Raw genomic sequence first — 18,182 nt, 5'->3', positions numbered from 1 at the left:
ATAAAATAAATGTCAATATTAGTCAACGATGTAATTAGACGGCGCAATACGGGCCTCATTAAATGCGCACCTCAAAAGGCGAGCATTGAATATATCCATTTAGAGGTAGTAGAAATTACTTGTAATTGGTAAGTCGTATAATTAGGTATGTGCTAAACACCGAATATTTGAATGCAAGCTTTGATTATTCACTTTGACTGCAATACACTGAACTGCCTCCGATTGAAGCGTCTCCAACGGACCTAAGGGTCCATTTGGCATAGAGTTTTTACTAATGCAAGGTAGTTACAACTGCAGATAATTAAACTACGCGACATTGGAAAAACATGTAGCGTCGTTTAGTTCTTTGGCACGTTACAAGAAACATAAATTCACCTATTACATATTTTATTCAGAAAATAAAACAGTGGCAACAAATTAATCAAGTTATCGAGTTTTGATCATATCTCCGGTTTAACGCTTCGAACCAGAAAAGAAAAAAATCCTAATTTGTAGAAAAAAACCTAATTTTATTGAACATATAGTAGACATGATCTTAATCTATAAAAGACATGAAAACTTGATCATCTTGATCTATGAAAGATATAAGAATATAAAATTATAGATATATCCGTTGGAGTCTTGATCAATCAAGAACTTTTAGCTTTTGTATATCTCCCTGTAAATATAAAGCTTGATCTTGATCTTTGGAGGACATGAAAATAAGAACAAGAAGATTTAGTTTTAATCTTCAGATATAAAAGAACAAGGGAATAAAAGAAAAAAGCATGAAAATAATCTGAAAAATTATACAATCTAGTCAAACTTTGTTGTCAAGGAGGTAGAATTAGACGTTGAAGAGGAAGCAACTTTCAATGAGACCTTTAGAGATCGGTAATCAGTTCCGCGCATTGGAGGTAGTATGATTACCGGTTGTAATGACCCGTCCCTCCACTGATAATGTCCCTAGTTAGCCACCGCGGTCATCCGGCAGTGTGAGGTTTTCAATGGGCATTGCTGTGATAATCCAACTGAAACTTCCCGGAAGGTCACCCATCCCTGCATTGCTCCTCCGAGCACGCTTAACTGTAGATTTTTCTGCCAACTCTGGAGACAATTGTGCTGAAAATGCCTCAGTATAACGTTCCTTGTCTCCTGTGAGAGCAATATCTGGCATAACACCCCAGCATACTCTCCCTCCCTAGCACAAGCGAACGAACCCTAGTTGTATCCCAAATAACACCGATATTGTTCCCACTTACCCACTGAGGTTATCCAGTAGTGTGCGATTTTTAACGGCACTACTGCAGTTATCCATCAGCAGCTTCCCGAGAGGTCACCCATCTTGTTACTACTCCTGGCCGAGCACGCTTAACTGAGAAGTTTTTTCTCACAACTCAGTCAAGTGAAACCATCAGGCCTCGGTGTTAGGAAAGGACAAATCATTACTTATATTCCATTCGGACAACCACTGCCGGATATTTGGGTATTACACCATTAGTTACTATATCATGCATTCAGGGTCCTGCTAAACAAGTTTATCTTAAATGCGTCCCTTAACCACCACAACATTGACTGCACTACCTCCTTCTATCATACCCACGCCAAACTATCCTTCGTAGCATCTCCAATGCTACGAGTGGAGGTCATCCTATGTGGAGGTCTAAATATCACATTTTTTATGGAGGTCATTCACATAAGGACAAAATAAATAAAGTTAATACTTTTCAGTACAAAAACCATCTCCAATCCTCAAGGTTTTAGTAACTTTTAAATTAACATAGAGACAAATTGATGATGTGGCCTTAGACCCAAGGTTATAGAGAAGGTCTTATTTAGATTTTCTCTTCCACCCCACATAAGCATGTCACATTTCCCAAGGACCTTGACCCTGGCGTCGAAGATGGAATTTTGGTGAAAAAGGTCTTAAATCTTAGATGACATGCTTTTTTATGACCTCCACCTCTAATATTAGAGATGCTCTAAAACTCTTTAAGTGGTTGTAATTTTTAAGAGTAAGCGGTTTCAACTTTTAGGAAATCCTAGTACTCCATATTTTGCGCTTGCATTCATATATCCAAAAGCTAAGTACAGGGCTATGGGTTCATATGGCAGACCGAAAAATCTAAATGATGTGTAGTGCCTATTGCATGTAGTAGCAATGTCATTTGAACCGCGTGTAATTCAATATTTGTGGTTTGGCATGAAAATAAGACGATGTAATACAAAGATGACTTTGAAACCTAATTATAAAAAAAGAAAGCTTATAAATAAATACATTGAAGAAATTATATTAAAAAATATTTAATTTTCTTAAGAAACAAGAAAATAAAAAAATGAAATTAGTGTGAATTAATTGAACTAAATATTTATTGAAAAAACTGTTTAAAACAATAGAATGTATATACTTCCGATTATATAAATACAATACGCGGTCAGTATTTGTCAACATTTTAGATAAATAAAACTAAAAAGAAAAACTGTTTTGCTAACAAGTCTAATTTTTTTTTCACAAGTTAGGAGTTATTATACAGCAATGCGTTGGAGTTTAACTTGCGATCAGGGTTCCAACTAGTTTTTTGAAATGTTCTTAATAGAAAAATTAATTAAAAAAATAATTTATGTTTATTCCAAATAAATAATTAAACAAAATAAAAATAAAGATAATTATTAATAAATAATAATTATTAATAGATAAATAATTTAATGGTCATAACGTTAAATAAGATAAATAAAATATAGAAACATAAAAGATTAGTTAACTACAAAAGGTCGATGTTAGTAATATAATGCAGACTTGATTATTGATATTAAATCTTTAGTGCTAAGTTGGGCTGTTGCAGTGGAAAAAAGAGTTCACCTGAATTTTGCAAGTTGAATCCTTAATACACCATCTTTATGTAGTTTTCTTTGAGAAAATTTTTGATGGGGGCGAAATTCGAAGGGTGCATGGGGGACAAATGATATGTTGATACATGTCTTTGATTCCCATGAATTATGTTTCCAATAATATAAAAGAAATGTATTTTTGGACAGAAAACTTGTTTTCTTAATTGTTGTTGATATTATTGAAAACAGAACTCATGGGAATCAAAGACATGTGTCAACATATCATTTGTCCCCCATACCCCCTTCGGATTTCGCCCCATCAAAAAATTTCTCGTTTTCTTTCTTTCTTCTTTTTGTTCTCTTTGCCTTTGCTTTTGCTACTTCTGGTAGCTTAGCTTTGTGTAAATTCTTCTTTCTAATAAAATCTTCTTTTTTAATCAAAAAAAAAATAATAACTAGAACCATGCCAAGCACCCAATTTTTTATTGCAGTCCTTGACTACTCCTTTTAACGGCATTACATCCTCCTATTACCTGTGATTTAAGGGAGCCAAACATACCCTAAAAATGTTTGTTGAAATATTTTATGCCCCATCCGTCCTTATATATGGAAAGCAATTATTGACTGAGAATCATAAAAATTCTCTGCGAGGGACTACCTCTCTAGTTTGTCAGCAGCTACACATCTAGTAGTAGCAGCTACACATCTGCGAGGGACTACCTCTCTAGTTATCAGAATGTGGAGGCTCAAATTCGCAGATAATGGAGGTCCGTTCAGCGAGTGGTTATTCAGTACCAACAATTTTGTGGGAAGATAAAGCTGGGAGTTCCAACCAGATTCAGGGACGCCAGAAGAACGAGCTGAAGTCGAAAATGCTCGCCAGGAATTTTATAGAAATCGGTTCAAAGTGCGGGCTTGCGGGGATGTTTTAGTCCGCTTGCAGGTTATAATTTCAGACCACTATTTTCATCGTATTAGTTTGTTTTTTTTCGTATATGTGTGTATTTAATGCAGCAATCCAGAAAAAATGAAGATAAATTCGATCATAGCATACCTGCTGTGGAGAAGATAAGTGAAGTTGATGAAGTGACGTATGAAGCAACATCGGATACCTTGAGGAGAGCAATCCGATTCTTTTCTGTCATGTAAGGAGAGGATGGTCATTGGGCTGCTAATATTGATGCGCCCCTATTTTTGATGCCACCATTGGTACTCTTTCTCTCTAATTGAACTTTTGATCATCCGTATTCTCTTGGTTTCGAAAAAATATGCGTGTTTCACGTGTATTTTATACATAAAACAAGCCTATCCTTTTAAAATGAAAGTAATAGCAGTTATCATTTATATAGCAGTGTTATAGACTAGCCAAATCTTCCATCCACTAACACATGTTATTATGCAAATATAAGAGCTTTAAAAATCGTATGTATTCACGTATATATCGGGAACGCTTAATACAATCTTACTGGATGAACACAAGAAGGAGACATTACGGTATATGTATTGGCATCAGGTATTGGGCTCCCAACAATACCATTAAGTCTTTTTTGAACCATAAGTTGGTTTGTTACATAATTAATTGTCGAAATTAAGATTTATAGATAATGAAGTTTGATATTTCAGAATATATTTATTTTTATAAGTATTTACAACTGTGTAAGAGGAAATATCCCAGAATACTTACTTCCAAATTCGTTGTTGTTTATCTGTTGAGATTTTATAAAAAAAAAGCCTATCATTAGGGCTTCACATTCTAATAGAGGGACTTTACATGGATATAAAGAAAAAAAAAAGAATCTACCTTTGATCGTAAAAGATGGTGCGTCATCACACATTCCACACCTCTGGACTGTAGAAGTCACACATTCCACACCTCTGGACTGTAGAAGTCCACGTCATGATTTGATAACTGCTTTCATTTTCTTTGGGGTAGTTAATCTAATCCATGACATAACAAATTGTTTGTGGTCGCCGATGGTTTGAGACGTAATCTTAAATTATTATTTTTTGTTTGTTTGGTATTTTATCAAAATATTTGTCTTTGCTATAGTACTTTCTTTTTTCTTCAGAAATAGACAACTCCACTTCTACTTGAGTTAACAGGTGAGGAATGAGCGTGAACAATACAGGTTCTCTAGTTTTTACAAAAAGAGGAGATTCGATTTTTTACTTGAATTTCTCACTTGATTTTATACTCAGAAGGTTGTTAATCGCCGTGATATTTTGTATTTTCTTCTTTCTGAAGATCACTAATTTGTATTACTTTTCCTAAAAAAATAAGTAATTCTATATGTGAGTCGGCAGTTTTAATAGTCCAAAACTGTTATTTATAGTAGGAAATACCATTAGGTCCTAGAAATAATATATTAGAGAGAGTCTAGTCCAGTTGATCCAGTCAACTGTCTGTTTGGTCCTTTTTGGTAAAATATATTATAGTTTGGTCCTACGATGATGTCATAGATGATGTAAATGTCATTATGTGGTGGCAGAAATACCCTTTTGGGGCCACATATATAAACAAAATCACTAAAAAATATCTCATTCTTAGATTTACATTCTCTCTCCTCTTTATTTTCAGATTTGTTTTCTCTCTCCTAATTTTTTCAGATCAAGTTTCTCTGTTCTTGATTTTCTTTCTCAGTTTTTACTGCTGGTGTTTGATTTTGATGAAGATGATGGTGTTGAAGATGAAGATGACGAAGAATCATATAAAGATTATGAAAACGACGAAGATGAAGATGCGTTTTTGATTGCTTTGCTACTGTTGAAGACGAAGATGAAGATGCGTTTTTGATGTTTTTGCTGGTGTTGAAGACGAAGATGATGAGATATTTGTTTGCTGCTCGTGTTGAAGATCTCGATTTGTTGATGTTTTTCGTGTTGATGATGATTTCTGTTTGTTGCTCGTGTTGGAAATCTCGATTTGTTGATGTTTTTCGTGTTGATGATGATTTGTTGATGTTTTTTCGTGATGATGATGTTTGCTACTGCTGTTGAAGACGTCGAAGAAGATGAAGATGATGTTGCTGATGTTTTTATATGGAGTTCATTCCAGAAATGAAGTCTGGTTTGATTATATTTTTATATGGAGTTCATTTCTGGAATGAAGTCTGTCTTTTTAGGTTTTTGTATGGACTTCATTTCTGGAATGAAGTCTGTTTTTTTAGGTTTTTTATATGGACTTCATTTCTGGAATGAAGTCTGTTTTTTAGGTTTTTATATGGAATTCATTTCTGGAATGAAGTCTGTTTTTTTAGGTTTTTATATGGACTTCATTTCTGGAATGAAGTCTGTTTTTTTAGGTTTTTATATGGACTTCATTTCTGGAATGAAGTCTGTTTTTTTTAGGTTTTTATATGGACTTCATTTCTGGAATGAAGTCTGTTCTTTTTAGGTTTTTATATGGACTTCATTTCTGTAATGAACTACTACAAGAAAATAAGTAAAAATTAACACGGAAGGGTACTTTTGTCAGTTTAATATTTTTAAATAATTATGGACCAAACAGTAAAGGCGTTTTCCTAAAAGACTAAACAGACATAGGCCCACCTAAAAAAGGAGCAAACGATTATTTTCCCTTATTTATATAAACTTTTTGCTATCTAAATTTCATATTTAAGTGAAGTCAATCTCTCTTCACTATTCCTAAAAAGCGGGACCTGTTTTTTTGTAAGTGGGCGATTTTAGTAGTCCAAAACTGTTATTCATATAAACTTTTTGCTAACTAAATTTCATATCAATCTCTTTTCATTCCCGTCAGTATTCCTTTAAAATTTGTTCCATCTTTTTCCTTTATATAGAAAATAACCCAAAACTGTATAGAAAAAGAAAAAAAATCATAAATTCTTTTTGGAAAATAGTAGGTGTCACACCTAAGCCAGGGAGACCTCCATAAAAAGCAATCATAAATGATATATACACCAAAGGGTTGTCCCGCAAAATGCACCGAGTGAAACAAAAAGTGGGCCCTAAAAACACCCCCTGCTAATCACGTGAAGGGCTGGCCCATTTTTTTGTTTCACTCGGTGTAATCCTTCGATGTGTGGAGCAAGACTGAAAAGTAATTCAGTACGGCTTTTGGGTTGTGTTTCCCAAGGCAAACTTAGAATTTTTGCTCGAAAATGCTAGGTTGGCCCAGCATTATCCTGAAAAAACCACCGACTAAGACATATGTTGGGACCCACTATACACCTTCACCATCCAAATTCTAGAATTATACCTCTATCGGGACGTTTTGCGGGACAAAACATGGTCAGTCTATCACTTCTCATTTTTACCTTTTATATGCATACTACAGTGATGCAGTCGACTTGACTGAGCACGTGTGGATACAAATCTATTTCTGACTTCTGCTTCTCAAGAAGTTGAAGTCAGAAACAAAAGTCATAAGCAAACTATTTTGCTTCACAAAAAGTTAACTTTTTAACTTCTGGAAGTCGTTTTGAAATTTGACAGCTAAACTAACTTCTGACTTTTCAAAAAGCTACTTCTGATATGCTATCCAGACTTGCTATTAAATATATCAGCAAAAACTCACATAGTGGGGTTGTCTTTCAAATTTTAACATTCTAGTGGGGTTATTTCTCCAAACTACCCTATATATAGAATTAAGATGGAGGATTTGGGCTTCATATAGAGGGGCATAGTACCATGTTCAGTACTGCGCTGAACTACATTTGTATGCGTATACTTGGACAAGGACCAGATGGTGGAGAAGACAATGCTTGTGCTAGAGCACGAAAATGGATTCTTGACCATGTTGGTGGTGTACCATCTGTACCTACATGGGAAAAGGCTTGGCTTTTGGTAGGTAGTTTTTTTTCTTTATTTTATTTACAAAATTGGTTAAAAATATCAAAATCAATAATTCTTGGGTGAAAAGGACATTTAGATTTTGATACTGTTTAAATGGACAAAAATGTAAAAATAGTCAGGATGTAAACAGTTTCATCTTACCCATTTTCAAATATTTTTTCTTATTTTTAATTTACATCAGGATGCATCCAGTTTCATCCTTGCTAAGTTTAAGTCAGGATGAATCCAGTTTCATCCTTGCTATTTTTTTGGTGTCCATTTCATTCATACTAATTTTTACTCGTCCATTTAAACCATGTTTTAAAAATATTTGAACAAATGACCCATTTTCCGTATTTTTTTTTTTATTTTCTTTTGAAGCAACTCCATTATTTGTTGACTGTATTGGCGTTACATTATATTATGTACACATGTGCAGATACTTGGCGTTTATGACTGGTCAGGTTGCATTCCCATGGTTCCCGAGTTTTGGTTTCTTCCTTCCTTTTTGCCTATGCATCCTGGTTTGTACAGTGTTTATTTTAAGACCATTTGATTTCGAATTAAAATTAATATTTTTTGATCGGTACGTAAATTGATTAGATTTCGAATTAATGAAATATATTTCAAATGGATGAAATAGGATTCTCAATGTATTCAATATATGTAATTGCAGCTAAGCTATGGTGTTTTTGCCGGTTGGTTTACTTGCCAATGTCATATCTATTTGGTAAGAGATTTGTTGCACCCGTAACGGACTTCATATTATCGTTAAGAAAAGGACTTCATGTTCAACCATACAATGAAATAAACTGGAGCCAAATGCGGCATGTTTGTTGTAAGGTAACTTATCATTGCTTGGTTTGATTAGTGATGACCATGGACACATGCATGTCAATTAATATTAGTCATTGACGAGTTATTTTGCGGTACGTCTCTCTCTTTCTCAGGAGGATCTATATTACCCGCGTTCATATATACAAAACCTGGTATGGGACTCGGTGTACAAGTTCGCAGAGCCTCTGTTAACAAGGTGGCCATTTTCGAAGGTGGTGCGAGAAAAGGCTCTGAAGCTAGCAATGAAGCACGTCCATTATGAAGATGAAAACAGTCGCTACATCACTATGGCTGCTGTAGAAAAGGTATGCATGATTAAATTGAAGGGATGCGAGATGTGAGGTTATAGAAAATCTTGGAGTCTCTATTATTCTACAGTGCATATTAATTGAGTGTCTGATGATGTTATATGTTAACAGTCTTTATGCATGCTTGCTTGTTGGGTGGAGGATCCGAATTCAGATGCCTTCAAGAAACATCTTGCTAGAGTCCAAGATTACATATGGGTTGCCGAAGATGGACTCAAAATGCAGGTTATATATATATGGTCTTGTATACATATAGTATCATGCAAATTTTCGAAAATATGAAACTTTGCATGACCGCCAAATTTATAGTTGCTTGGCAAGGCCAAGTTCACTGCCAAAAAATTCAGATATTTGCAAAAGCCTACAAAACCAGTTTATTTTACTGCAAATCCGCAGTCACTATGGATTTTTGCAAAGAATTTGAGTTTGCAGCTGTTGGAAACAAGGCACTATAATCAAATCACACAAAGAAACCGCTGAGTCGCGTACTAGGTCGCTATCTTTAAGGTGTTTCGCGACTCTGCCTCTTGATTGTGCTAGCAGTCAGTTTTTTGTCGAAACCCTATGGGATAAAACAGCTTATCTCTTTCGATTTCTCTGCACTGAGAAATCGAATCAATAATAACTCTTTCAACAACACTTGCTCAGAAAACTTGACGAAATAAAAATAACGTTCTATATTTTTCTCTTCCAGAAACCAGTTTTTTTTTTATAATCAAAAAGAATCAATGGAATTAATGGAAAATTAATTTTCGATTAAATGCCAATTAAATTTCTTTGTAACAGCAAAAAAAACGGCCGTATTAAAATTTCAACATTAACTGTAATTAATCATGATATAATTATCTTAATACGTTTTGAAAATTTAAGTTAAAAACAGCAAAAAAAAATTGTTTCTGGATCAGCAGACCTCCCAAGACCCCCAAGGCCCCGCTCCCGGACTAATGTAATATAATATATAGTATAAATAGTATATACCCTAGTGAAATTGTGTGGGGTGGGAATTGAACCCATGCCTATAGTGTGGGAGCTCAAAACAATGCCACCATACTATCTCTCTAACTTTGGCATATTATTACAAAACTATGTTTTTAAATATATACCCCAACAATCCCCCACTTATAGTTTAAAACATTGAGCAAGTGCTATACAGTTGTGCATAAGCAAAGGTGCCTTTCGACTTGAACCTCTACATAGTGTTGAACTTTCTAAGTATCAGGTAACTAGAGTGACTCTCGTCTTGAACTCTAACTAATAATAGATTATACAACACACACAACTATATCTTAGAGTAAAGTTCTTAATTTTGCACATTAGGGCCATGTGCTTATCCCTTTCTTAACGAACGATCTAGAGAAATGCCCAAGTTCTCATAGAAGGCGGCCACACCTTCACATTCGTATAGGTGAGTCTATCAAGGATACTCCTGTATATCCCACTCTTAACTTAAGAGCTATAGACATCATTAAGAGTTTAAACACTCAACCTGTTTCCCACTTCAGGATATCATGCTATGGGAATGCATGACTCTATCATATTATTTGTAACTTCGTCTAGTCCCTTTGAACCTATTTCTAGGTTGGGTATCCACTACAAATGACTCAACTTCTCACGGGCAAAAGTCCCATACTTTTAGAGATATTCCATACCTTTTCTCTTGCTAATCCTTTCGTCAAAGTATCAGCTATATTTCCTTCAGACCTTACATGATCTACTCTAACAACACCAGTTGTGAGAAATTCTCTAATTGTGTCGTGCTTTCGACGTATCTGTCGATTCTTACTGTTATTATAACAGTTCTCTACTACTCTGATAGCCGCGGTACTATCGCAGTGGATCAAAGTGGCTGGTATCGGTTTTTCTCATACTGGAATGTCTGATAACAGACTCTTCAGCCATCCTGCTTCTTCACTAGCTGCTGCTAGTGCCATCAATTCAGCCTCCATCGTAGATTGGGCTATAATTGTCTGTTTCTTTGATCTCCAAGATACAGCGCCCCCAGCAATAGTAAAAACATATCCACTGGTGGCCTTGGAATCATCTGAAAGAGTATTCCAATTAGCATCGCTAAATCCTTCAAGGACTGCGGGATGCCTCTTATAGTGTAATCCTAGGTTTGTGATTCTTTTCAGATACCGCATAACCCTCTCAATAGCATCCCAGTGTTCCAAACTAGGATTACTGGTAAACCTGCACAGAACTCCCACTGCATATGCAATGTCTGGTCTTGTACAATCAGTTGCATAACGCAGACTTCCAATTATACTAGCATATTCAGATTGTCTAACACTTTCTCCAGTGTTCTTAAACAATTTCACATTAGGATCAAACGGAGTACAAGCAGGCTTACAATCAAAATATTCATACTTTCTCAGAATTTTTTCAATGTAGTGAGATTGATCCAAACAAATACCACTACTAGTTCTAGTTATTTTGATTCCCAAGATTACACTAGCTTCACCCAAATCTTTCATGTCAAAATTCGAACTAAGCATACCTTTAGTTTCATTGACAACAGATAAATTGGAACCAAATATCAACAAATCATCCACATACAAGCAAACAATCACACACACATCATTCTCAAATTTATAATAGATGCATTTGTCACCCTCGTTTATTCTGAAGTTATGTGAAATCATTAAATTATCAAATTTCTCATGCCACTGTTTAGGAGCTTGTTTTAAACCATAAAGGGATTTTTCTAGCTTACATACTTTCTGTTCTTGTCCAGGAATTACAAAACCTTCAGGTTGTTCCATATAAATTTCCTCTTCTAGTTCACCATTCAAAAAGGCAGTTTTAACATCCATTTGGTGAATAACAAGATTATGAGCAGCGGCAACAGCAATCAAAACACGTATAGATGTTAATCTAGTAACAGGAGAATAAGTATCAAAGAAGTCTACGTTCTCTCGTTGCCTAAATCCTTTAGCAACCAGTCTAGCTTTGTGCTTCTCTATTGTTCCATCAGGCTTTAGTTTCCTTTTCAAAACCCATTTACAACCTATAGGCTTACAACCAGGAGGTAAATCTACTATACGCCAAGTTCCATTAGACATATGAGAATCCCATTCATTATCTACAGCTTCTTGCCAGAAACTAGACTCTGCAGAACTGAACGCCTCTTGTAAATTAGAAGGTTCTTCCTCTACGGCATAAAATTCAAAATCAGGATCTCTTGTGTCAGTCCTAGCTCTTTTACTTCTTCTAGGTTCAACTTCAGTGATCCTAGTTTCTGCACTTCTAGGTTCTTCTAATCTATGTTCAGAATCAGCTCTAGGTAAAACACTAGATAAAGAACCCCCACTATTACCCCCACTATTTCTAGATTTAAAAGGAAATCTCTCTTCAAAGAAATCAACATCAATAGATTCAATAATAACCTTATTATTAATATCAAAGAACCTATAAGCTTTACTGTTTTGAGCATAACCAATAAAAACACATTCATAAGCTCTACTTTCTAACTTATGTCTTTTAGGATCAGGTTTTCTAACAAAAGCTAAGCAACCCCAAACTCTAAAATAAGAGACATTAGGTTTTCTATTTCTCCAAAGTTCATAAGGAGATATCATGGTTTTATTATTAGGAATGCGGTTCAAAACATGGCAAACAGTCAGCAAACATTCACCCCACCAATGAGAAGCAGCACCAGAGCTAAGCAAACAAGCAACAGTCAATTCAGTAAGAGTACGATTCTTTCTTTCAGCTTTCCCATTCATTTGAGGATTATATGGTGCAGTTCTTTCATGTATAATGCCATTAGTTTGATAAATTTCAGTAAAAGGAGAAGAATCATATTCAGTGCCTCTATCACTACGAAATCTCTTAATTTTCCTACCAAATTGATTTTCAATTTCAGCAATAAAAATCTTAAACTTTTCAATAGCTTCGTTCTTATGGCTCAACAAATAAACATAAGTATAATTAGAACAATCATCAATGAACGTCATGATATACCTCTTGCCATTTCTAGTTAGGATACCTTCATATTCACACAAATCAGAATGTATTAAGTCTAGTGGTTTCGATTCTCTTACAACAGATTTATGTGAAGTCTTGGTTATTTTTGCTTGACTACAGTATTCACATTTTTCAAAATCATTTTCAGAAAATTCAGGGAGGACACCTAACTTACTCATGTTATTTACTAACTTTTTACCCACATGACAAAGCCTACCATGCCAAACATTAAAATTGCAAACCATATAAGCAGAAGAATCAATTTTATTCATAGCATCAACATTAAGCTTAAACATTCCATCAGTAGCATAACCCTTTCCTACAAAATTCTTATTCTTAGTTATAGTGTAAATATCAGACCCAATAGTTTGATACAACCCAGCCTTGTTGAGAAGATAGCCGGAAACAAGGTTCTTTCTCATTTCTGGAGTGTGAAGGACATCTTTCAGCATGAGTGTCTTCCCAGAAGTAAACTTCAACTCTACCGTACCAGAACCTTTCACCATAGTGCTGTGGGAGTCTCCCAATAACACTTTCTTGTCCTTGGTTTCAGCATAAGTCTTAAACATGGACCTATCAAAACAACAATGACGCGAAGCACCACTGTCTATCCACCACCCATCAGATCCACCAACCATGTAGAACTCTGGATCAGAGACCATGGCAATTATAACGTCACCCACAGCATTAGCTTGTGCGTTATTCTTTTCCTTGTTAAATCTGCAATTCCTAGCCATGTGGTTTGGTTTATTACAGATATAACAAAGAAATTCAGAATTGGAATTCTGTCCATTTTTCGATGGGTGTTGGTTCTTGTTTTGATTAGGCCTTCCTCCTTTCTTCTGGTTCGGGTTAGGTTTCATATCCCTTTTCTTAGGTTTTAAATTCGGATGAGTCTTATTGTTAGAAACAATGAGAATCTCTTCCTTCTTATCTTGTTTCCGAGCTTCTTCCTCAACCCTGAGCTTAACAATCAAACTTTCAAGAGAAAATTCTTTAGTCTTGTGACGCAAAGTATTACGAAAATCTTTCCAGCTAGGTGGTAACTTGTCAATCATTACAGAAACTTGAAATTGTTCATCAGTTTTCATACCTTCGGCCACAATTTCGTGGTAAATTTTTTGAAGTTCATGAGCCTGTGCAACAACTGATCTATCATCCACCATTTGGTATCTCACATACCGGCTCACAGCATATTTCTTTGAACCCGCTTCCTCGGTGTCATATTTTTTCTGTAATGCATCCCATACATCTTTAGCAGTTTCAAAAGTTGAATAATACTCATATAAATCGTCAGATAATGCATTAAGAATGTAGTTTTTGCAATCAAAGTCATTATCGATCCATTTGTCGATGGCCTTTTGTTTTTCCTCGGGAGTTTGAGAAACAACTTCTTCAACACCACCGGTAGGAGGTGGATCTGTAGCAGCACCACCGCCAGCAGCAACAGCAGCAGCAACAGCAGCAGTCTTATCAGCAGCAGGTTCCAGGGTTCCAGGATGAACACTCGACACAATCATATGCAGCTTCATCAGTTTGAGATAAAAGAACATCTTCAGCTTCCATCTTCTGAAATGCAACCCTTCAAATTTGAAAGGCTTGTTGGTATCATCAACGCGCTTCTTTTCATTCTCCATAGCAGAAACGAATCACCTTAAAATTGTTGGAAACAAAGCACTATAATCAAATACACAAAGAAACCGCTGAGTCGCGTACTAGGTCGCTATCTTTAAGGTGTTTCGCGACTCTGCCTCTTGATTGTGCTAGCAGTCAGTTTTTTGTCGAAACCCTATGGGATAAAACAGCTTATCTCTTTCGATTTCTCTGCACTGAGAAATCGAATCAATAATAACTCTTTCAACAACACTTGCTCAGAAAACTTGACGAAATAAAAATAACGTTCTATATTTTTTCTTCCAGAAACCAGTTTTTTTTTTATAATCAAAAAGAATCAATGGAATTAATGGAAAATTAATTTTCGATTAAATGCCAATTAAATTTCTTTGTAACAGCAAAAAAAACGGCCGTATTAAAATTTCAACATTAACTGTAATTAATCATGATATAATTATCTTAATACGTTTTGAAAATTTAAGTTAAAAACAGCAAAAAAAAATTGTTTCTGGATCAGCAGACCTCCCAAGACCCCGCTCCCGGACTAATGTAATATAATATATAGTATAAATAGTATATACCCTAGTGAAATTGTGTGGGGTGGGAATTGAACCCATACCTATAGTGTGGGAGCTCAAAACAATGCCACCATACTATCTCTCTAACTTTGGCATATTATTACAAAACTATGTTTTTAAATATATACCCCAACAGCAGCATACCTGGCAGGGCCAAAGATGTGTGTACCTGCAAGAATTTAAATACTAAATAGTACGTACTTTTGTTTTTTGTTAAATGTTTTCTTTCAGAGTACTAATGGAAGTCAGACATGGGATGCTAGTCATGCACTTCATGCACTTCTAGCAAGTGATGATCTTCTCGGCGAAATAGGCCCTACTCTGGAAAAGGCTCACCATTACTTAAAAGTTTCACAGGTTGAACCACATAGTTTCAACTTAATAACAAACATCAGTAGGAAGAAAACAATGAGCCTCGAATTGAAGCTTTTTTTTTTTGTTTCCATGAAGGTTCGGGATTACCCATCAGGTGACTTTCGGAGTATGTATCGTCACATAAGCAAAGGAGCATGGACTTTCTCTGGTCAAGATCAAGGCTGGCAAGTTTCTGATTGTACTACTGAGGCACTCATGGTAATATTATGTACCGGCCACTTCATTATAATCTATTTAACGGCTGGTTTTACGTTGTTAAAAAGCCATTTCATTTCAAAATCGCTTCCGTTGACACAAAGTATGCAAACGATAATAGCAAAATATTTGCATTGCAGGCTTGTCTCCTACTTTCTCAAATGCCAGATAAAATTGTTGGTGTCAAAGTGCCGGCGTACCAACTTTATGATGCTATTGAAGTCGTTCAAGTTTCAGCCTTTGATGCTTATACTTGGGCACAATTGCTAAGATATGTATAACCTGAAATTTTCTGCAAGCTGGAAACTCGGTATCCAGATAACATCTGAAAACCCCATAATTAGAATTTTATTGGTGCAAAATTGAAACTGTTCATATTATTCCTGGATGAAAATCACCAGCAACATGTTATATATAACTTCATAACCCCAAAACAAATTTTAGTCATTAATGAAAGTGATTCTAATTTCTTAGGCCGCCGACGGGGGAGTTTCAGCATGGGAGCCGGCAACATCACATAGAAGGTTGGAGGTACTTTTCAATCCAACCGAACTCTTCGAGGATGTTTGTGTTGAGCATACGTAAGTTTATAATTTATTGCTGTTATGCATTAGTATTGGGTGATAGCTAATTCCTTAAATTCTCCATCTAAAAATAAAAATAAACATTGGTAGAGGAAAATACTGACTTTTTAAGTGCAGGTATGTGGAGAACACTTCATCAGCAATTGAAGCCCTGGTTTTGTTCAAGAAACTACATCCTGGTCACCGCACCAAAGAAATTCAAACTTTCATTGAGAAAGCAGTACATTACCTAGAACACAAACAAGACCCAAATGGTGCGTGGTAATAGTAATCCTTAATCAGGGTATCTTAGCAATTCGCTGACATGAAATAAAAAGGAATTGCTTGATAATTTTCTTAAAAAATGTATTGTCCAGGTATGGAGATTGGGGAGTATGCTATATCTATGGCACATGGTATGCACTACGAGCCTTAGCCGCTGTAGGGAAGAATTATGCCAACAGCCCGACTGTCCATAAAGCTTGCGACTTTCTGCTCTCTACCCAAAAACCATCGGGAGGTTGGGGAGAAAGTTATCTTTCATGCATGAAGAAGGTATATGAACACTCCATGTAAGACGAGCTCGTGTGTGCACTTGCTAGCTACCAAGCGTTGAATTAAACTAGCTACTTCCATGTAAATCAATCTACAGGAATTTGTACCTTCAAGAGACAGCCATATGGTGCAGACAGCATGGGCTCTAATGGGACTTATTTGCGCTGGTCAAGTAAGTTCATTTTGAATAAGATGACAATAACTTTAACTTTCTAAGTTTTCAAATACAACTCAACTTTCATGTTTGTAGGCGAATAGGGATCCAAAACCTTTGCACCGTGCAGCAAGAGTACTGATAAATAGTCAAATGGAAAACGGTGATTTTCCTCCCCAGGTAAACTCAAGCATTAACAAACCAAAAAACTTATATCAAGGATATAAGAGCAACTGCAGTGGTGCGAGTATAACCAAAGATCAAAGACCAAAAAAAACGACTAAATTTGAGTTTAGTCTGGTGTGTGACGCTACGGTGGAAGACTAAATTTGATCGAGCGTAACATTGTGCATCCGCCCGTTGTTTTAAAAAAAAAAAAAAAAAAAAAAAAAATTGGGGCGGACGATTAAATCTCCGCCCGTCCCACTAAAGAGTCAAAGTAATCTTATGGGGCGGAGGTGTAAACGTCCGCCCCATACAAAATTGAAAAAAAAAAATGGCGCGGAGATTAAATTTACGCCTGGTGTGGGGCGTAATCTAAATGTACGCCTGGTGTGGGGCGTAGCCTTCAGGTCCCGCGCGATCAAATTTGGGTTTAGTCTTGGTCCCAGACCAAATATAGTCTGAAATATAGTCGATGGTCAGGATTTAATCGATAGTCCGTCCCACTACGTCTCGTTAATAAACCAAATATTTGGGTTTAGTCGCCCACTGTGGATGCTCTAAGAGAAACCATTTATTTCAACAAAAAACTTAAGAAATTCCAAAGCCTTGACATTTTTATATCGTGGCAGGAATTGACGGGAGCATCCTTGAAGACATGTATGTTACACTATCCACTTTTCAGAAATGCTTTTCCAACATGGGTTCTTGGCAAATACCGCAAGGCAGTACTGGAAACCACCGCACGCAACAAAAAAACTGTGTAACGATGTAGTATAAGTATGTGCGCTATAAATGTTGGTAATTTGAAGTTAAGCAACAGTTTGGTTCACGGGACAATCTACTTGTGTAACACGTAATTCACATTTGGTATTTTGTTGAAAATCTTGTCAACTTCCAAATTTTCGGAGAGATTTTTTTGTTTTTTGCTTTTTTTTTTTCTGGCCCACTTGGCTAGTTCATGGGCTGGAAATTTAGATAGCCAACTTTAATTATGTGAGGGAGAATTTCTCTTGGGCATGTAGAATCATGATAGATGTGGAAACTACTCCTAGACCCGTTTTTTATCTTCGAAAAGTCCACGGTCGTCTTGTGAACAAAGAAAATAGAAAAGGAGACACAAAGTAGAGGGGAACAAGAGAGAGAGAAATTCTATTAATCAGTAGTATATACAAACATTAGAGCCTCTATTTATAGGGCTAGACACAAGGGCATCCTAGTAATAAATGAGATTTACCTTAGATATTCTTAACATAATTACACATTTATAACA

At 35.8% G+C, this 18,182-nt stretch overlaps 1 pseudogene; it reads left to right on the top strand.

The window, feature by feature from the left end:
- Positions 1 to 3,544: 3,544 nt before the first annotated feature.
- On the top strand, positions 3,545 to 16,614 carry LOC113362151 (annotated as a pseudogene).
- Positions 16,615 to 18,182: the final 1,568 nt, after the last annotated feature.

This window comes from Papaver somniferum, chromosome 3 (genome assembly GCF_003573695.1).
Source record: "Papaver somniferum cultivar HN1 chromosome 3, ASM357369v1, whole genome shotgun sequence".
NCBI lineage: Eukaryota > Viridiplantae > Streptophyta > Magnoliopsida > Ranunculales > Papaveraceae > Papaver > Papaver somniferum.
The sequence above is the reverse complement of the archived record's forward strand: the minus strand, read 5'-3'. Positions and strand labels throughout refer to the sequence as shown.